Raw genomic sequence first — 20,329 nt, 5'->3', positions numbered from 1 at the left:
ATCTTCATTTTCTAGGTTTTGTAGGTCAAAGGTTTTCTAGGATATGTCTTCATTTATGGGAACCTCAACTGATTAGGTCGCCCATGGGCTCCCTTTGACCCAACTCACGTGTGCCTAGACTGTGTCTAGAAATATTCTATCTGCATTTTATTTGCCTTAAGCCAGCCTTCTGTGGTTAGCATTGAGCAGTCTTGTAACAGTTGTTCCTGATGACATCCTGTCACCTCTGGTCAGTCCAGCCAGAGCTTTATTCTGTTACCAGAGACTTGTCCTTGAGTTCTGACCACCTTACCAAATGATCCTCAATCTACTTTTCTAGTTTCATCTGGGCCACTCTACTCTTCTTTGCCTTTTCACCTGAGTATTTTCTATTCTCCAAACACCTTTGAATAGGTTGGATCTTCTACCTGAACTTTCCTCTCTTTTGCTTTTCTGAATCTTATCTGTACTTCATGACTGAATTCTGACTTCATAACCTCATGTATGTCACTTATTGTCTATGCCTTATTGCCTTAAAAATTGTAATAGAAAACACAACATAAAATTTACCATTGTAACCATTTTTAAGTGTGCCATTCAGTAGTGTTAAGTATATTTACATTGTTTTGCAGCAGATCGTCACAACTTTGTCATGTTGCACAACTGACACTGTACTTACTAAACAGCGCCCATCTCTGTCCTGTCAACGCGCTAACAACCACCGTTCGATTTTATGCGTTTGACTACTTTCAATAACTCATCTAAGTGGAACCATACAGGATTTGTCTTTTTGTGACTGGCTTATGTCACTTTGTATAATATCTTCAAGGTTCACCCATGTTGTAGCACGTGACAGCATTTCCTTCTTTTTTAAGGCTGAAAATATTCCATTGTCGGTATATACCAAATTTCATTTATCCCTTCATTTTTCTGTGGGCATTTGGGTTGCTTTCACTTACATGGCTATTGTGGAAAATGCTGCTATTGTGAACATGCATATGCAGATAATTCTTTGAGATCCTGCTTTCAGTTCTTTTGGATATACACCCAGAAGTAAGATTACTGCTCATATGGCAGTTCTGTTCTATCTTAATTTTTAATGTTTTATTTATTTATTTTGAGGCAGAGAAAGAGAGAGAGAGAGAGAGAGGAGGGGGAGAGAGAATCCCAAGTAGGCTCTACAACTGTCAGCTTAGAGCCTGATGGCGGGACTTGATCTCATGAATCATGAGATCAAAACCTAAGGCAAAATCAAGAGGTTGGATGCTCAATTGGGGCACCTGCGTGGTTGTCAGTTCAGTGGCCAGCCAGCTCAGGTCATGATCTCACAGTTCATGAGTTCGAGTCCTGTGTCAGGCCCTGTGCTGACATCTCAGAGCCTGGAGCCTGCTTTGGATTCTGTGTCTCCCTCTCTCTCTGCTCCTCCCCAGCTGGCACTCTGTCTCTGTCTCTCTCAAAAATAAATAAACATTAAAAAAGAAAAAAAAGACTTGGACATTTAACCGACTGAACCACCCAGGCACCCCTGGTAACTCAATATTAAATTTTTGGGGGACCTGCCATATTGTTTTCTATAGTGGCTGGACTATTTTATATCAGGTGTTCAAGTTTCTCCACATCCTCTCTAACATTTAGTTTTAGTTGTTTTTTTTAATTGAAGTATAATTGACATATTACATTATATTAGTTTCAGGTGTACAGTATGATGATTTGATATTTGTATATGCTATGAAATGATGACAAGAAACCTAGTTACTATCCATCACCATACAAAGTTACACAAGTTTTTTTTTTTCCCCTAGTGATGAGAACCTTTAAGATTTACTCTTTTGGCAACTTTCAGAAATACACTATGACATTATTGACTAGAGTCACCATGCTGTATATTACGTCCCCATGACTTATTTTATACCTGGAAGTTTGTACCTTTTCGCCTCTTCATCCATTTCATCCATCTCCCCATTTGCCCTTCCTGCTGGCAACCACCATTCTATCACCTCTGTCTATAAGGTTTTTTTTTTTAATGTTTATTTTTTATTTTTGAGAAAGGGAGCATGAATGGGGGAGAGGCAGAGAGAGAGGGAGACAGAGGATCTGAAGCGGGCTCTACACTGAGAGCAGAGAGCCAGACATGGGGCTCCAACTCACGAACCATGAGATCATGACCTGAACTGAAGTCAAATGCTTAACTGACTGAGCCACTCAGGCGCCCGTGTTTTGTTTGTTTTTTTAAAAATTCTACATATAGGTTAAATCATATGGTATTTGACTTGCTCTGTCTTATTTCACTTAGCATAATATCCTCAAGGTCCATACATATTGCTACAAATGGGAAGATTTCATTCATTTTTTAAGGCTGAATAGTATTTCACTGTGTGTGTGTGTGTGTGTGTGTGTGTGTGTGTGTGTGAGACATGGGTGTGTATGATATATAATGTATATTATGTAATGTACATTGCATCTTCTTTGTCCATTTATCTGTAGATGAATACTTAGGTTGCTTCCATATCTTGGCTGTTGTAGATAATGCTGCAGGGAACAAAGGGGTACATATATGTTTTATAAGTAGTGTTTTTGTTTTTTTGTTTTGTTTTTTTAATTTTTTTAATATGTATTTTTGAGATTAGAGAAGGAGAGAGAGACAGTGTGTGAGCATGGGAGGGGCAAGAGAGAGGGAGACACAGAATCCAAAGCAGGCTTCAGCCTCGAGCTGTCAGCACAGAGTCCAACACGGGGCTTGAACTCATGAACCATGAGATCATGACCTGAGTCATAGTCAGAGGTTCAACCAACTGAGCCACCCAGGCGTCCCATGTTTTCTTGGTATATATACTCAAGAGTGGAATTTGCTGGGTCATATAATAGTTCTATTTTTAATTCTTCAGGAACCCCTATGCTGTTTGACATAATGGCTATATCAATTTACATTCTACTTTTTGGTGGAGTCTTTAGGGTTTTCTATATATGAAACCATGTTGTTCACAAACAGTGATAGATTTACTTCTTTTTTATTTTGGTGCCTTTTATTTCTTTTTCTTGCCTAATTGTTTTGGCTAGGACTTCTGATTCTATATTGAACAGTAGTGGTGAGAGTGGGCATCCTTGGCTCATTTCTGATCTTAGAGGAAAGACTTTTATCTTGTTGAATATGATGTTAGCTGTGGGCTTATTAGATGGCTTTTATTATGTTGAGGTATGTACCCTCTATACCCACTGTGATGAGAGTTTTTGTCATAAATGGATGTTCGGTTTTGTCAGTGCTTTTTCTGCATTTGTTGATATGATCATGTGATTTTTATCCTTTATTTTGTTAATGTAGTATATCACTTAGTGTAGTATGTATAGTTAATGTATTAATAGATTTGCAGATGTTGAACCATCCTTGTATCCCTGAATGAATCCCACTGGATTATCGTGTATTGTTGAATCTTCTTTAATGTATTGTGGAGTTTGGTTTGCTAATATTTTGTTAGGAATTTTTTACATCTGTGTTCATCAGGTATATTGGCTTGTGTTTTTGTTTTTGTTGTTGTTGTTGTTGTGTGTGTGTGTGTGTGTGTTTTGGTGGGGGGTGTCCTTGTCTGGTTTGGGTCCTAGGGTAATGCTAGTCTTATAACATGAGTTTGGAAGCATTCCCTCCTCTTCTGTTTTTGGAAGAGTTTGAGAAGGATAGATATTACATTTTCTTTGAATGTTCAGTAGACTTCATCAGGGAATTGTCTGGTTCTGGACTTCTGTATGTTGGGAGGTTGGGAGGTTTTTGATTTACTGATTCAGTCTCCTGGATAGTCTCTATTTCACTTAGTTTCACTCTGATCTTTGTTATTTCCTTCCTTTTACTAACTTTTGATTTCATTTGTTGTTTTTATAGTTTCTTTAGTGGAAAGTTAAGATTGTTTATTTGAGATGTTTGTTTCTTGATATAGGCTTGTATTGCTATGAACTTCCCTCTCAGAACTATTTTTACTGCTTTCCATAGAGTTTGGTATGTTGTATTTCCATTTTCATTCATCTCAAGGTATTTTTTAATTTCTCCTTTGATTTCTTTATTGACTCATTTGTTGTTCAGTAGTATGTTGTTTAACCTCCACATATTTGTGACTTCTCATTTTTCCTATTGTAATCGATTTCTAGTTTCACAACATTGTGGTTGGAAAAGATGCTTGATATAAGTTCAGTCTTAAATTTATTGAGACTTGTTTTGTGGCCTAACATATGATCTGTCTTGGAAATTATTCCACATGTACTTGAGAAGAATGTTTATTCTGTTGCTTTTGGTTGGAACATGCTGTACATATTAAGTTTATCTGGTATCGTGTTGTTTAAGGCCAATTTTTCCTTATTAATTTTCTGTCTGGGTGATTTATTCAATGATTTAAGTGGGTATTAACTCCCTTACTATTGTATGTCTGTCAGTTTCTTTCTTTAGATCTGTTAATATTTGCTATATATGTTTAGGTACTCCTATGTTGGGTGCGTAAGTATTTATAAATATTATATCCTCTTGTGGGGCTGGGCACTTCATCATCAAAGACCCTTCTTTGTCTTTCATTGTAGTCTTTAGTTTGTTTGTATTTTTTAAATAGACTTCACGGCTAGCATGGAGCCCAATGTGGGGCTTGAACTCATGACCGTGAGATCAAGACCTGAGCTGAGATTAAGAGTCGGAACCTTAACTGACTAAACCACCGAGGTGCTCCAGCAGTCTTTATTTTAAAGCCTATTTTGTCTGTTATAAGTAAGATACCTCAGCTTTCTTCTGGTTTCTATTTGCATTAAATTTTTTTTCTATTACTTTGCTTTCAGTCTGTATGTGTCCTTATCTCTAAAGTGAGTCTCTTATAGTTCATTTACCTTTAATGTGATTATTGATAGGTATGCACTTATTGCCATTTTGGGAATAGTTTTCTTGTTTTGTAGTTCTTCTCTGTTCCTTTCTTTTTCCCTTGCTCTCTTTCCTTGTGATTTGGTGACTCTTTAGTGTTATGTTTAGATTCCTTTCTCATTATCTTTTGTACTATCTACTATAAGTTTTTGCTTAGTGGTTACCATGCAGCTCACATATAACAGCTATTTATATAGTAGTCTATTTTAAGTTGATAGCAACTTAAGTTTGAATTCATTCTAAAACTCTGCATTTTTACTCCTCCTTCCACCATGAAAGTTTATACTTTCATGTTTTCTGGTTACTAATTAATGCCTTTTTCCTATCTTAAAGATGTCCCTTTAGCATCTCTTATAAGGCCAGTTTAGTGGCGATAAACTCTTTTATCTTTTGCTTATCTGGAAAACTCTTTTATCTGTCCTTTAAACCTGAATGATAACCTTGTCAGGTAGAGTATTATTGTTTGGAAGTTTTTTCCTTTTAGTACTTTGAATATATCGTGCCACTTTCTTCTGGACTGTAAAGTTTCTGCTTAAAAATCTGTTGATGATTTTACGGGGGTTCCCTTATCTATAACAAGTTGTTTTTCTCTAGCTGCTAGTAGGATTCTCTCTCTGACTTTTGACATTTTAATTATAATGTATGTTGGTGTGGATCTGTTTGGATTCATCTCTTTTGGAACTTTATGGGATTCTTGGATCTGGATGTCTGTTTCCATCCTCAGGATAGGGAAGTTTTCAGCCATTATTTATTCAAATAAGTTTTCTGTTCTTTCTCCATTTTCCTTCTTGGACCCCTGTAATGTGAATGTTATTCTGCTTCATGTCTCATAGGTCCCTTAGGATAGTTTCACTTTTAAAGTTACCTTTCCTTTTGTTGCCCTGTCTGGGTGAGTTCTACTGCCCTGTGTTCTAGGTCTCTGATCCTTTTCTGTGCTTCATCTGGTCTGTTGTTGAACCCCTCTAGTTTATTTTTCATTTCAGTTATTGTATTCTTCAGTCTATGATTTTTGTCTGGTACTTTCTTATATTTTCTATCTCTTTAAGTTCTCACTGTGTTAATCTATTCTTCTCTCCAGTTTGGTGAGCATCTTTTATGATCATTGTTTTGAACTTTTTATCAGGTAAATTGCTTATGTCTGTTTTGTTAAGATTTTCTTCTGAGGTTTTTATCTTGTTCTTTTGTTTGGAACATATTTCTCTGTTGCCTCATTTTACTTGACGCTCTGTGTTTGCTTCTATGTATTCAGTGAAATAGCTACCTCCCCCAGTCTTGAAGGGGTTGCCTTGTGTAGATTAACATTGTCATTCAACTTTGCCCTGACTTGGTGATTGTCACAGCAGCCAGATTTATTCTTGATAGGTCCCAGTTGTTGAGTGACCTGTCAGTTTTCCAAAGTTCAGGATCTCAGTCACTTTTAAGCTGATTAGAAGCCAGACCCTCTCAGCTAGCAGCTTTTAAAGTGTTCAAATACATAAAGTCCTGTGGGGCCACAGTTGTGAACCCTACTGTCTTCCAGACCAGGTGATGTGGAGATGTCTGCTGAGCAACAGTTGGAAAAATCAGGGCATCGGATGAGTGTGTAAGTTCCTTTCTGGGAGATACTGATGACATATAGTGAAACCAAGGGAAAACACAGACAGTGTCTCCTGGCCTACTTTCCCTGAGAGCATCTTCATAGTCTCTAGATATCTGGTAAAACTGAGGCCTGCTCCTTAGGCTGAAATTCCAGGACGAGTAAGTAGTCCTTTTTCACAGATACACTGGGGACATGTGTCAGTCTGCCATCTGTGCACTGCCCTGGGGGTGGAAGCCTGCAAAGAACTGTCTCTATGATTGTTACAGTCCCAGGGAATCCAGCCCTCCTGGCCACTAGAGCCAGGTGATCAGAGTGTCCCTCATATGGACTATGTGTGCCCCGCTGGCTTTAGCAAGGCAGAGGAAGAACACTAGAATGTGCCTGCTGGCTTTAACAGGGCAATGGAAGGGTGCAGGGACTGTGTGTGCCCCCAGCACTAACAAGGTAGATGGAGAGAGCAAAAATGGCACCCACCAGTGCTTCTGGCATATGCTTTAAGATTAGCAAATGAATTTCCTTCACATATGGTCCAGGTGATTTTCAAACTGCTGCTTTTATCCTGGGCCCTACGGCAAGTGAATCTGTGTGTGAGCTCTTTAAGAGCAGGATCTTAGTTCGCTACAGCCTTCTGGACATAAGCCTTGTTGGTTTTCAGAGAGAGTCATTTTGAGGGCTGATGTCCCCAGTGAAGGTCCCAAGGGTTGGGGTTCCTCATGTGGAGCACAAACCCCTCACTCCATAGGGAGAAGCTCTGGATATGTGAGATCCTTCTCAAGTGTGGGTTGCTCTGCTGGTGTTGGGGTTTTGGTGAGACTGCATCTCTGCTTCTCCTACCTTTCTCAGTGTAGCCCTTTTATTGTTTGTTGTGAAGAAGCTGTAGCTAGTTTTCAGGTGTTTTTCAGAGGGAATTTTTCCATATATAGATATAGATTCAGTGTATCTGTAGGAGGAGGTAAATTCAGGATCTTCCTATGCCTCCATCTTGGGACACCTCTCTTTCCCCCACCCCTGCTTTGTTTTAATAGCAACCATTCCAGTGGGTGTGAGGTGATCTATCAGTGTGGTTTCAACTTGCATTTCCCTAATGATTAGTGATGTTGAACATCTTTTCATGTGCTTGTTGGCCAAGTCTTACTATCTTTGGGGAAATGGTTATTCAAGTCTTCTGCCCATCTTTTAATTGTTTTTTTTTTATTTTTTATTGCTGACATGTAGGAATTTTAATATTCTGAATACTAAACCCTTGTCAGATAAATAATTTGCAAATATTTCCTCCCATTTCAGTGTGTCTTTCCACAATGCTGATTGTGTTATATCTTGTGCAAAAGATTTGTAATTTTGGTATGGTTCGATTTGTCTATGCTTTTGTTGCCTGTGCTTGTGGTATCGTATCAAAAAATTCATTGCCAAATCATATCACGAAGCTTTGCCCCTATATTTTTTCCAGGATTTCTTGTTTTTCTTACATTTAGGCCTTTAATCCATTTTGAGTTAATTTTTGTGTAAAGGTCCCACTTCATTCTTTCACGTGCACATATGCAGTTTCCTCAGCACCATTTGAAGAGACTGTCTTTTCCTTACTGAGTAGTGTTGGATCCTTTGTTGAAGATCATTTGACTACATATGTGAAGGTTTATTTCTGAGCTCTTTATTATTATTATTTTTTTAAATTTTACTTATTTTGTGAGAGACAGAGAGCAAGTGAGTGTGAGCATGAGTGGGGTGGGGCAGACAGAGGAAGAGAGAGAGAGAATCCCAAGCAGGCTTAGTGCTCTGCTCTGCACAGAGCCTGATGCTGGGCTCAATCTTACGATGAGATCATGACCTGCTGAGCTCTTCATTCTGTTCCATTAGTTGATATGTCTGTCTGTGTACATTTGTAGTATTGTATTGTGTTTATTAAAAAAAATCCACATATACGTGGACCCACACAGTTCAAACTTGTGTTGTTCAAAGACCAACTGTACTTACTATCAAGAGGCTCAGCTGGCTGATATTCTGGGGTAGTTGAATCCTACAAAATCTATATTCTGTCTGTGTTGGAATTAAAGGAATATAGCTGAATAGTGAAAATGAATTTTCACTACCAAATAAGCAAGTGAAGAAAACTAATTCAAGCAAGTCAGAAAACTTGTCATAATAAAAATACAAAATAAAAATTCTTAGAGATTTTTCTCTAAGAATATAAATAAAGATTCCTTAAAGAGGATAAGACCTATTCAGATATGGTATGAATTAAGATGTTTAACCAATTTCACACAAGCTTTTCTTCGGTGAATTTTTTAAAAAAATTAGTGATCTAGATTCTAAAATGTAAGAGCATAGCATATTTTTAAGGCCTTACTCAGTAAAAGATGTGTTTTTTAACATTTCTGAAAACCCTGCTGAATGGAAGGAAATATGAATATTTTGTTTTGGCTGTCTATGAATTCAGTTCTCTAAGCAAGGAGAATATTTCATGTTTTAAATCATTTCAACATAAATAGGTAAGTTAATGAATGAATGGTTGACGTTCACTTTCTTCAAATTGCATACCTGTAGTGCTCCTTGTCATTGTCAATTCTAGATCATTGGTGTTGTATAGTGGTTTAAAATTCCTGAAATTGACATTGGTTGCTATTAGATATATTCTTATGATATAGTCACGGACATTTCCATCTGGAGACTTGGTTTTTGTTCTCGTGTCCGTCACTGGGTCATGAGCATTCTGTTCCTAGAGAGGGCAGATTACCATTTGGGACTAAGGCATGGAGTTTCTCTGAGGACTCAGTGTTGATGGTGGGAGCTGTCACTCCATCACATTACTAAAACTGAAAAGTTCCTGGGATCAAGCATGCAGTCTTCAGCCTAACAGTTTTGTTTGATCAGAACTGCTATTCTTTTGATTTACTGTTACTGTTTAGCCTCCATTCTTTGATGAGGTTTAGGTTTATATGAAAATGGCTGGGGGTACCTGGGTGGCTCAGTTGGTTAATTGTTCCCCTCTTGATTTCTGCTCAGGTCATGATCTCAAGGTTTGTGGGTTCAAGCCCTGCATCCGGCTCTGTGCTGGCAGGGTGGAGCCTGCTTGAGATTCTCTATCTCTCTTTCTCTCTCTGCCCCTCCCCACCCTCTCAAAAATAAATAAATAAACATTAAAAAAAAAAGGGAAAATGTCTGAAAGACACTGGGCATACTAATCTAAGCCGTGTTCTCTTCCTTTCAGTTTCAGGGAAGGTAACTAGTTTTTCACAGTCAAAAATGATTTTTTCCTGGATTCTCTTTTTAGGGGGAGAGAGCAAAAAAAAAAAAAAAAAGCATCTTATGATTTGGATATTTGTGCTTGATTTTAAGGCTTTGACAAATTAAATATACTACTTGTATTCTTTGACAGACACAAGGGACAGTGTGCTTTTTAGAAAAAGGGATTATTGTGGGAAGATACAAATGAAAGGAAATAATAATTTGCTTTTTGGAAGTTGTAAGATTGGGTAATCCACTCCAAATCAAAATTCCTGGCATATAGTAGGCACTCAGTATTTGTTTGTACAACAAATACATTTTAAATGTAAATTAGACCTTGAGAATTATCTAATCTGCTTCATTAATCACACTGAGGCTAACATTCATCATTGAGTATTAGGCATTTTTGAAACACTCTGACTTTTTACAAGTGAGGGGCTTGAAGTGCAGAGGAAATTAAGTAAGTCATCTAAGGCCAGGATGAAACCTGTTTATCAGTTCATCAGTTACCAGTTACTTACAAAGTTTACTGTGTACTAAAAATATGTTTCTAGGTGAACTGGTCTCACGTAGGCATTTCAGGCAAGACTGCCTACAGTATGTCAGCGTTTCAATTTGATGTTCTTTCTGGAGTCATGTGATTTATGTTGATTGTGCCATTTATTAATGAGTTTCGTATGTGATTTGAATGTTCTTAAACTTGCGGTAACTTTAAAACACAGGGTTAGTAGAAAGTAAATCAGCTAATTTCGTATATGGCATCATCATCTCATATGATTTTGTTTTCAAACTATTAAAATGTACTATTTTGTGAATGTAAATCAAGGTCTCTTGATTTTGACTTAAACATAGTTGTATTCTAATAAAATTCTATGGTAACTTTATGTATGAAATGGGTTTTATTTTGCTTTGGGGTTATGGGAATCTGGTACTAATTCTGGCGGTCAAGTCACTTTGTTAATTTAATTTATATATTAATTTGTTTGCCTACATAATCTGATAACATTCGAATGGAAGATACTGTTATCTTATTTTTGACCTTATTGGACCACGCAAACATTTTGCTTCTAGTCATCTTTCTTGTTCTGTGTCTCTCTTGTTTATGTGGTTTAGCTGAAAAAACATGTTTCATACCTAACTAGTCTAATTGTAGTTTATACAGTTTTTCCTAGAATGGTATATTGGTAATATAAATACTCACAAAAGACTATGACAATCTGGCTGTTTTTTAGAAAATGAACTTGGTTAGAAAAATGTTATGGTTCGTGCAGCTTTTATATTTACTCTTAGAAATCTGTGGCTACCCTTTTATTTAAGTAAAATTTTTGCTTTAAATAATATCCCCAAACTGTAAGCTGACTGAGAGTTAATCCTTGCTTCTTTTTGGAAAGATGTCAGACATACTTCATATGCTGTCTGTAATTCTGTTACATATAGTACTATATTTTCTCCTGTTTATAAACTAAGAGCTCCAAAGTTAGGGTTTTGAGATGTTATAGTACAAATACACTGTACCCCTCCCAGTTTTGTTATGTGTTATCATTGACTGCATTGAATTGGTAAAAGATCACTCACACTTTTCTCACTTTTCTCAAGCCAGTAGATTAAAACAAAGAGCAAGTCAGTTTTATCCCCTTTGTTGGCAGGGTGGAATTGAGCTAACTCTTTCTTAGATGTGAAAGCAAGGGAAGGTCATTTCATGCTTTGTTGATAAAAGTAAGGTCATAGTAATTATTAAGGAGTTTGGATGTTTGTTAGGGATCATTTTTACTTTTTGACATTCTGACTTTGTGGTATGCTGAAGTTAACAGAAAGATAATATATTTTATACGATGAATGGAATGTGCAATTGTTCCTTTAATTATCAGTAAAAACACATAAGATAAGGAAACTGGTATAAATCAACATGACAGAGTGGATGTGGATTTGTTACATAATGAGAAAGTAACTTGTGCCTTTCCTTTGAAATGTTGGCCGACACTCTTAGTCTTTTCATCAAACATTTACACATTTGGTAATAACCTTTCCCCAAATATTGCTGATATCATCATGATAACATTTTTCAGGTTAATGCAAACTAGATTACAAAATTATGCTGTTTTCCAGCAAATCCAATCCATTATACTTTTGGGCTGATAGTTCTAGTTGGCTTCACTCATTTGAGAGGACAAATGGGAAACAGGTGGTGTGGACTTCAGAGGCCTCAACCCTGAGTAGATTGCCACAGACCTTGGTGACTGTTCACTTGGAAACCCTTTTCTAACCGGTTTGTCCTGTATGCATAGCTACTTCATATAATGTGCTAGGGTGTTCAAGCCATGTCACAAATGCTTCATATATATTTAGTTTATTCTTTAACATGATTCTTTGAGGACTGCTCTGTGAATATTCCCGTTTTATAGATGATAAAACTGAGCACTAGGAGGTTAAGAAAGCTGCCCAAGATTATGTGGCTAGTAGACGGTAGGGCTGCGATTAAATCATGACCCCGTGCTCTTAATCGCTATCCTGTACTGAAGACATACAACACTATTTGGACATTACTCTTTGGCAGTCCCTTGGTTATCACACATCAACTCAGAGCTCTAGCTACAGATCCACATTTGTGGCCAAATCCTACCTTTATGTAAAATTCTGTATTTCACACACATCCCACGATTCTTGACAACCTTTTCAGTCAAAAACAAATACATAAAAATTATGTCTTTGGAAATATCAGTGTAATGACTCTTCTCCAATTTAATGTCCGCAGTTCTGTTCATGTTTGTAGAGATTTAAATTGTTGTAATGACAGGTAAAGATAATATCCAATAAGAGAATGTAATTTTAACCTTTTGATTAATGATCGATCATAGTTCCTTGTTTCCTTTTAAAAAATTGTTCTGGAGAATATTTGTGTCATTACTTCATATTTCCTAGAATATTTGCTCAGTATTATAAGATTAATGGTGAGTTCAATGAGGGGAAATCACTGCATATTTCTTTGAAAGTGAAATATTTAGGAACATGAATTAGATACTTGTTGGAGTGATGAAGCTCATTTTCACAACATGGCTTGTTATACAGGCAGGAAATGTTGGTCCTAAATCTTCTGAATGGAGAATATAGGAGGCCACAGAGCTCTGAAAACCTGTATGTAAGGGCTTTGTAATTTTCAAGATTGCTTTATATTATGCTTCTATTTAAAGGCTCAGAGATGCCAGTAATTGTTTAATTGTTATGTTTTTATAGTTTTCTGTAAAATTATACTCTGCTAAAGGTAAGCTCCCTTCTGTCTGCTCTGTTTCCAAAGATGGCACCATCTATTTGGTGGCAATTAACTGAATGATAGACCGAGTACAGGGAGGAAATAAGGCTCTAGAAGCTTTCAGACCTCTCACCAATTGCACCCAAAGTGAAGAAACACCTCTCTAATGTGAGACAAAGTGTTAGATGAGGAAAAAGGACAGTTTAAAATGAATTAACAACTCTTAAGGATCTGGGGGTCAGAGAATTTGCAAGGCAGTGTAGAGAAAGTGATATCTTAATGCAACTTGAAAAGAGGAAAATAATTTTTTACTGTGTGCCATAGTGAGATTGAGCCAGTTTATTTTCCGTGTGAAGAAAATAAAACCTTAGATCAGAGAGGGTTGTGAACATTGCAAGATAAACTGCTTGATAATAACAATTCAAAGATATACTGTATTTTTCTTAAATCTTTTTACATAACAAATGAGTTGATAGAGTAAAAGTTACACTTCCTAATATGTTTGACTTTAATTTACTTTATCAAAATTTTTAATTCTTTAAATCATTACTAAATATGTTAGTAATGTTTTCAGAAACTTATTTCATATTTATGAGGTTCCATTGCTTGCTTGAAAATGATCATTTTAAAAGACAACATAATTTTAAGTAAGAACGCAGAAACAATGCAGTAGGAGAAGTATTATTATCACTGTTTTTTGTCCTATCGATACAACTTTTTTTCTCCTGGGTTCAGTGTTTTAAGGTTAAATTTTCAACATGGTAAAGTCTAGAACCATACATTATGTCCTGGTACTTGACAACCTTCATTGACTTGGATATCTGAATCATGGGATTTTCCTCATGGGGAGAAATGGTGGGGGAGGAAGTCAGAAACCTGGTCTCGATCTGGTGACTGTCTCTTTCCAGAGGTTAGTATCAGGGGCTTGGGGTATGGTGTCACACATCTGCAGTACCAGAGTGAATAGTCTGGAAATGTTTCATCCATTTTTTGATTCATGCTCACAGTTGTTGACGGATTCAGATTTCAGACCCCAAAGGAGAGGGGTCTTTTACTAGGACTTGGGTTGAGATCAGAGAACTAATCAGATGGATTGGCTTCCGGGTTGGAATTTGCTGCTAGTCACTGAAACAGAATAAATCAGAAAAGCCAGGAGAACCCCAGCCTGTGGACTAGGTTCCCATAATTCTGCTGACAGAGAGGGTGCCTATAGGCTTCTTGCCTTAGAAATGAAATATATGATTAATCTAGAGCCCACCCCCAGTATGGAATGCTTTTAACTGTCTGGTTTTGTCAAGATATGCCAGAACAATCAGAGTGGGTTAGTCTGTAAAAATTGAAGTTTTAACTTCATTCATAAAACAGTGATATCAAGAAAAGTAGAAACTGAAAGGCATACATATATTTCCAGAGATACCAACTATCAAATGTATTGAATTTCACATATTTTCTAGAAATATAATATTTAATAGGACAATTAAAGCAATATTTTATTAGTGAAAACAATCCATGCTTACGGTAGAGTTAGCAGAAGGTAATTCTACCACCTCAATATTAGCATTTTTTTTAATGTTTGTTTTATTTTTGAGAGAGAGAGTGAGCGAACAGGGGAGGGGCAGAGAGAGAGGGGAACAGAGGATCTGAAGTGAGCTCTGTGCTGATGGCAGAGAGCCCAATGCAGGGCTTGAACCCAGAAACCAAGAGATCGTGACCTGAGCTGAAGTCAGATGCTTAACAGACTGAGCCACCCAGGTGCCCTTAAACTATTTTTTTTCAAAGCATGCAAGATGCTGTTAAAGTATGTGTATTTTTCAGTTGCTAAAAAAATAGAATTTTCCTAGAAGGAAAGCCTTTCTTTAAAACAGTTGCACTCTGTGTATAGGTGTGATAGGTTCTCATTCAGTAACTGGCAGAATTTCAGACACTACTTAAAAAAATTTTTTGTAACATTTATTTACTTTTGAGAGACAGAGCGATGGAGCATGAGCTGGGGGCGGGGGGGTGGGGTGGGTAAGAGAGGGAGACACAGAATCCAAAGCAGGCTCCAGGCTCCGAGCTGTTTATTAACATAGAGCCTGATGTGGGGCTCGGACACATGAACTGCGAGACCATGACCCGAGCTGAAGTCGGACACTCAGCTGACTGAGCCACCCAGGCGCTCATCAGAGACTACTTTTTAAATCATGGTCATCTCTATTTAGGCACACCTCTTTTTATTGCGTTTTGTGGACGGATATTGTGTTTTTACAAATTGAAGGTTTGTGACAACCCTGTGTGGAGCAAGTCTATCAGTGACATTTTTCCAATAGCATTTGCTCACTTTGTGTCTGTGTCACATTTTGGTACTTGTCGAAGTATTTCCAACTTTTTGACTATTTGTTATGGTGACCTGTGGGCGGTGATCTTTGTTATAACTACTGTAGTTGTATCAGGGCATCATGAACTACACCCATATAAGATGGTACAGTAATCTATAAACGTGTGTGTTCTCTCTGTTCCACCTATCGGCCATTTCCTGTCTCTCTTCCTTTCCATGACCTTCCTATTCTGTGAGACAGAGCAATATAGAAATTAGGCTGGTAAATAACCCTGCAAAGCTTTCCAAGTGTTCAAGTGAAAGGAGGAGTCACAGGTCTCGCACTTTAAATCAAAAGCTAGAAATGATTCATCTTAGGAAGGCATGTCAAAAGCCAAGATAGGCTAAAAACTAAGCCTCTTACACCAAAGTTAACCAAGCTGTGAATGCAGAGGTCAAGTTTTTGAAGGAAATTCAAAGTGCTACTCCAGTGAACGCAGAAATGATACGAAAGCAAAACAGCCTTATTGCTGATACAGAGAAAGTTTTAGTGGTTTGGATAGAAAATTGAACCAGCCCCAACATTCCCTTAAAAACTGAGGCTTGATCCAGGGCAACATCCTAACTCCCTTCAATTCTCTGAAGACTGGAAGAGGTGAGGAAGCTTCAGGAGAAAAGTTGGAAGCTAGCAGAAGTTGGTTCATAAGGTTTAAGGAAAGAAGCTGTCCCTATAACATACAAGTGCAAGATGAAGCAGCAAGTGCTGATGTAGAAGCCGCAGCAAGTTATCCAGAAGATCTACCTCATTCAGGAACGTGGCTACACGAAAGAACAGATTTTCAGTGTAGACAAAACAGCCTTCATTGGAAGAAGGTGCCATCTAGGACTTTCATAGCTAGAGAGAAGTCAGTGCTTGCCTTCAAAGCTTCAAAGACCAGGCTGGCCCTTGTTAGGGGCTAATGCAGCTGATGACCTTAAGGTGAAGCCAGTGTTCATTTACCATTATGAAAATTTTATGACCCTGAAGAATTATATTAAATCTACTCTACTTGTGTTCTGTGAATGGAACAATAGAACCTGCACATTAGTTTGCAACATGATTTACTGAATATTTTAAGCCTACTGAGGCCTACTGCTCAGAGAAAGAGATTCCTTTCAAAATATTACTGCTTATTGATCATGTAACTGGTTCAAGTGCTCTGATGGAGATGTACAATGAGATGGATGTAGTTTTCATCCCTGCTAACACAGCATCTGTTCTGTAGGCCATGGATCTAGGAGTCCTTTTGAATTTGGGTCTTAGTATTTAAGAAATGCATTTCATAAGGTTATGATTGCCATAGATAGTGATTCCTTTGATGGATCTGAGCAATGTCCACAGAGTGTTTCTTGAAGGGATTCACCCTTCTCCTAGGGGGGGCATCGGCCTGAGGGATGGCTCCATAGAGCTCATGGTGCACCAAAGTCTTCTGAAAGATGATGGACGATGGACATGGAGTGGGGTGCTGCTGCTGGAGGAGGGGTTGGAGATGTGGGTGCAAGGGCACCACCTTGTGCCTCTGGACAAGGTCTAGACCATGGCCACTGGGCACTGGTTTCAGGCAGAGAAAGAGGTCCTGGCCCCACAGGTGGCCCCCTGTGGCACCTGTGGCCCCCTGCTGGCACCCCCTACCATCTGGAAGTTACCCCACACCAGCAGTTGTCAGGGCTGCACTGGGAGCTGCTTTCCTCCGTATGTCTACTCACACTGGCACACTGGGACCAGAAAATATCGCTGCTTTGCTTAGAGCACCAGTTCTCTGTAGGGGAGGATTCCAGCAACCTGAGCTCCTTGGTGACCTTGGATTGGAGAGACCTATTCTCCACCTTCACTGTCACCTACTTTCAGGAGACCATCCTGGCAGCCAACCAGCTCTAGACCAGTGCCTCCAGGCTTAAGTGGACACCAAACAAGGGCCCGGGCCCCACACCTCAGCCCTCTTCCTCTTGGCTGGACCCTCCTGCCGTCACACTGGAGCCCATGGAAATCTGCATCTTCCTGGTTTCAGTCCAATGGGAAGAGTGTGGCTAGACATGCTGTTGGCAGGCAAATTCTCCCCCTCCTCTTGCTGCTGCTGCCGCCAACAAAAGCTATTAAAATGCTACTACCAAGACTTGGGTCAAGGAAAAAGAAATGGGAGACGGGTAAAAATGTCAATATTAAGGAGAATTTGGAAGAAGCTTATTCTAACCCTTATGAATGATTCTGGGGGGCTCAGTACTTGAGTGGAGGAAGTAACTGCAGATGTGGTAGAAATAGCAAGAGAACTAGAATTAGAAGTGGGGCTTGAAGATGGGACTGAATTGCTACAGTCTCATCATAAAGCTTGAATGGATGAGGATTTGCTTGTTACGGATGAGCAAAGAGTGGTTTCTTGAGATGGTACCTACTCCTGGTGAAGATTGTTGAAATGACAACAAAGGATTTAGTATATTACATAAACTTAGTTGATAAAGCAGCAGCAGGGTTTGAGAAGATGACTCCACTTTTGAAAGAAGTTTTACTGTGGGTAAGATAGTATCACGTGCTACAGAGAGATTTTTTGCGAAAGGAAGAGTCATTAGATGCAGCACACTTTGTTGTCATCATAAGAAACTGCCATAGCTGTTCCAGCCTTCAACAACCACCACTCCGATCAGCCAGCTTCCATCAAATTGAGGCAAAATCCTTCACCAGAAAAAAGATTACAGCTTACTGAAAGCTCAGAGGATGGCTACCATATTTTAACAATAAAGTATTTTTAATTAAGTTAGCACATTTTTAAGAAGCAATGCTGTTGCACACTTAATAGACTGCAGTATTATGGACACATAGCTTTGATATGCACTGTGGAACCAACAGATTCATCTGGCTTGCTTTATTGTGGTGGTCTAGAGCTGAATCTCCAGTATCTCTGAGATGTGCCTATAAATTCAAGGCAGAACAGCCAATTTGCTGTCAATACAATGAATCAAAATAATGTTTTATTTTTAAATTTTTATTATTAGAGAGAGAGAGAGTGAGTAAGTTGGGGGTGGGGGAGGATGGGCAGAGGGGGAGAGGGAGAGAGAATCCCAACCAGGCTCTATGCTCAGTGTGGAGCCCAGTGTGGGGCTCGATCCCACAACCCTGGGATCATGACTTGAGCCAGAGTCAAGAGTCAGGTGCTCAACCGACTGAGCCACCCAGGTGCCCCTCAAAATGATACTTTAATCAACTTTTGAAGATAGAAGACCACCCTTTTTTTCTTTTACAGGCTTGTGGGTGAAAAAGATGCAACACAAGAATTTGGCAGCGAAAGGAGCTGGGTTCTAGTTATAGGCTCAGGCAAATATTTTAATCTCTCTAGGCCTCCTTTTCTTCGGCAGTAACATAAGTCATTTATTTCACCTCAGCAATGGCTGCGGTCCCTTCCAGCACTAAAAATAATCTTTGTAAAATAGATCAAGATACCCTGAGTAGTTTGTAAGCGCAGTGAAGGACTCTTAAGGGTAAGAAAGTGTCTCAGCCTTGGCTCTGCTCCTGACCAAATTTGTGAGGCTCTGAAAAATGCTCTTCTCTTTTCTAAAAGATTACAGTTCAGAACTCTGGATATTCCAGACTCAAAACTGTGTATTTTTATTTTGTTTTATTGTTTTAAGTTTGTTTTTTTATTTTGAGAGAGAGAGCACAAGAGAGAGAATGCATGCACATGGGGAAGGGGCAGAGAGAGAGAGGGAGAGAGAGTCCCAAGCAGGCTTTGCGCCATCATCACAGAGCCCAGTGCAGGGCTGGAACCTACCAACTATGAGATCATGACCTGAGCCAAAGTCAGCCGCTTAACCGACTGAGCCATCCAGGTGTCCATGGACTGTGTATTTTTTGTTTAATATGTATTTTATTTTTGAGAGAGAGAGAGAGAGGGACGGGGCATGTGCCAGGGGAGGGGCAGAAAGAGAGGGAGACACAGAATCCAAAGCAGGCTGTGCTGATAGCACAGAACCCGATGTGGGGCTCAAACTCATGAACTGTGAGATCATTACCTGAGCTGAAGTCGGATGCCTAACTGACTGAGCCACCCAGGCACCCCTGGACAGTGTATTTTTAAAAAGTTGCTATGTGAAGCCATTGGATAGGTTTGAACTGCTGTCATGAAAAGGGTCCTGTGTTGCTGTCTCTCACTGTTCTTTCTCCTTTGAAGGATTGAGGAGGAGGACCTCTTTCCATGGAATGTTTAATTTAAAAAAATTTTTGTTATAGAGGAAATTTTCTTAATAGCATGCAATGGGAAGTATGATAGTCTTTTCTGACAAGCAAGAACTATTGTATCATCAGATACATGTTTTCATATGGGAACACATATAGCTCTGCTTTATCTTGAAAATAAGTTTAGTTGTCTTCATCAGAGTTTAGTTTCAGGGTGGAGAATAGGAGTAGAGATGTACTAAGATTTAGCTGGAGCTTTGCCAATTTTCCTTTCCCCTTCATTGTTGTTGTTTGTCACAGTTTGCTTTCTACATGTTAGGTAGAACGCACTTAGCATACATTGTTTCATTTTATCTTGTCAACAACTCTTTACAGAAGAGTTGATATTTTTTTAAATGTTTCTTTTTGAGAGAGAGATAGAAAAAGAGAGACAGAACATGAATAGGGGAGAGGCAGAGAAAGGGAGACAAAGAATCTGAAGCAGGCTCCAGGCTCCAAGCTGTTAGCACAGAGCCTGATGCAGGACTTGAACCCACAAGCTGTGAGCTAAAGTCGAACGCTTAACCGACTGAACCATCCAGGAGCCCCTGTAGAATTGATATTTTAATTTGTTCCTTTTACAGATGGAGAAGATCAGAATCAGAGACTTTACCTGTTCCAGGATAACTTTACTAGAATCAGGGTGGGGATTTGAATTTAAGTCATTTTGACTTCGAATACTTTAAAAGATATAGTGTCTGTGGTTTTCAAAAAGGGATTTTCAGACCACAAGCTTCAAGGATTAGAAGTAAAATAAACTGGGGGCACCTGGGTGGCTCAGTCAGTTAAGCGTCGGATTCTTGATTTCAGCTCAGGTGATGATATCATGACCCGACATGAGATCAAGCCCCACATTGGTCTTTGAGCTCTTAGCATGG

At 38.7% G+C, this 20,329-nt stretch overlaps 1 protein-coding gene across 2 annotated transcripts in view; it reads left to right on the top strand.

The window, feature by feature from the left end:
- Window positions 1–20,329, top strand: part of BMPR1B (bone morphogenetic protein receptor type 1B) — a 412,007-nt gene that overhangs the window by 103,181 nt on the left and 288,497 nt on the right. The window lies entirely within an intron of this gene.

The sequence above is a fragment of the Panthera tigris genome, chromosome B1 (assembly GCF_018350195.1).
Source record: "Panthera tigris isolate Pti1 chromosome B1, P.tigris_Pti1_mat1.1, whole genome shotgun sequence".
Lineage (NCBI taxonomy): Eukaryota > Metazoa > Chordata > Mammalia > Carnivora > Felidae > Panthera > Panthera tigris.
This window is presented reverse-complemented; position numbering and strand designations above follow the sequence as displayed.